We start from the raw sequence: 2,435 nt of genomic DNA on the forward strand, positions 1-2,435 counted from the left end.
GGTGATTTGCACTGCTCGTATTGGTGAGCTAATATTTCCTTGCAGCAGTCAGAGTCAGGAGGAACCAACGCACACCACTGAAAAGGAGACCTCCAGAAGCTCCCGAGGCACTCCACACAGGTCAGTGTCCTTGCACCAACTTTTACTCAGAGAAACAGGCACAGAGAGGCAATCTGCAGCAGTCAGAGCCAGAAATAAGAGATTATTGGAGTTATTCTTGCACAGTGGCTCTAGGAGTTTTACTTTGACCTGTGCCCTACTGAAATGTCACAAGGTCCTCCAAGCAGAATGGTTGAGAGCAAAGCAGTGCACGAAGGCCTGCGAGTGGTTTTGAGGTGTTCAGCCCGCAGTGCTGGGCTGCAATATTCGATCCCTACCACTCCTGGGGCGTCATTACATCAGGCAAGCATAAAACTAAAGACAATCCCTATTCTCAAGAAAACTAGCAATGCTCAGTCTTAGCCAGGGAAGCTTATTTTGGGTATGAGCATAGTCGAGTGAGGTGCATCACAGCAGAGAAGCTTTGTGTTGGCCATTTCTTTGGAGCAACGGGAGAAAAATTGGTGGTCTGGGTGTAGCTCTGGCGGCAGCCACTCATCCATCTGTTCTGTCACTGCCTACTGTCTGTCGGCTTCCTGGTGCAAAATGAGATTTAACTGAAACCATGGATGAGTGATGCCCTCTAGTGGGTCTGGCTCACCGAGAGCTGGAGGAAGCCCCATCCATGATGTGCCCATCCAACGGACACATCCCCGGGCTGCCGGGGATCATCTCCACCAGCCAGTGCTTAAGGCACTGCCTTTTATCAAACCTCTCAGCAAAAGCATCTGCCTCATTTCAGGCACATCCTCAGGTGGGGAATGTAACTCCAAAAATCCAAGTGAACACTGATGGTGTTTCCCAGGCCAATAAGTATTTTGAATGTATGGATACAAGCAAGTTTTGCTGGAGTCATTGGACTTAGTTTGTGATGAGAAACATTGTGCAGCATTCTCAGCTTAAGGTATCGATACCCCCTGCACCTCAGTCTTTCCCAAACCCTTGGAAAGGGTTTTGAACTCCTCTGCTGTGCCACTGTAACCATTCTCTGTTCACCTAAAGCCCTGAAAAAAGAGAATACCATAAGAGAGCTCGTTACCCACCGCTGTGGGCAGGGGACTGGAAGCCATTTCCATGCTGAGAAAATTACACCAACCTCAGGTGGTTTGTGATTTCCCAGGGTTGTTGGGTGTCTTCTTCAAAGGCTTCCCAGATCCTGGCTAGCTTGGGTAGAGCTCATGGGAAAGGATCTGGGTAGGAGAGACTCTTCTGCCTTATGAAAAAGCAGCTTTGTTCAGGGTGTACAGGAGCATATGTGAGCCAGTTGAGGGGGGATGTATCCCCAGAAAAAAAGGAAATCCACTGTCATTTGGCTAGCAGGCCAACACAACTCATGCAGGCTTACAAAACTGATTCAAACCAGTGGGGGATTTCCTCCCACGTGACTTTTGCAGCTCTTGGCTGTCTGTAAATAGTGTTTCAGTACAGATATGAGAAGTAACAGAGCCCCAGCAGTCAGGCTTGGAGATCACAAGATGTGCTCTTCATTGCACAACAGGGATAAGTGTTTTTAATCTGGCTTTTAGAATCATAGATTCATAGAATCTATTTGAGTTGGAAAGGACCCTTAAGGGCCATCTGGTCCAACTGCCATGCAGTGAACAGGAACCCCTACAGCTCCATCAGGTGCTCAGAGCCCTGTCCAGTCTGACCTTGGGTGTCTGCAGGGATGGGGCATCCACTGCCTCTCTGGGCAACCTGTGCCAGTGCTTCACTACCCTCACTGTAAAAAGCTTTTTCCTTATATCCAATCTAAATCTCTCCTCTTTTATTTTGAAAACATTTCCCCTCATCCTTTCCCTTTAGGACTCTTTCTTTCTCCCTGCTCCCTGACACCATTAGGACTAGGCTTTGTTGCACTCCCAGAAAGCTTTGGGAGCTGCTGCTTGAAGGAAAGGTACTAAATATCATGAGACTAGTGCTAGAAATACAAAATCTATCTTCATTTAGGTTGTTAATGATCTGCAGATCTCCCTGTTCTTGCCCCTGATGGGCTATCCCAATGCATTAGCACATTGTGCGTCTTCCCCGTTAAGATGGGAGCATTTGAACAAGAGCTTCCTACAAAGCACCCAGCCCAGCCACCTGTGGTAACTATAGCTATTAGTTTAATCAAAAAGCAGGAGAAGCCCAAGTGCTCTTTTTTTTGCTCTCTTTGTCTGCCCCTTTCTGGCTTGTCTGCTGAAGCCCTTTGCAGAAGAAGTGGGTGTGCTCCTTCCCACCAGCTCCAAAAAAACAATTCGCTTTGGCAGTCCCAGGTCCGAGTTATCAGAACCTACATCCTGGCATGAGACTAAAGGAAGCCTAACCCACGTCATCAGAAACTGCTGGGCCGT

This window comes from Meleagris gallopavo, chromosome 7 (assembly GCF_905368555.1).
Source record: "Meleagris gallopavo chromosome 7, MGAL_WU_HG_1.1, whole genome shotgun sequence".
Classification (NCBI taxonomy): domain Eukaryota; kingdom Metazoa; phylum Chordata; class Aves; order Galliformes; family Phasianidae; genus Meleagris; species Meleagris gallopavo.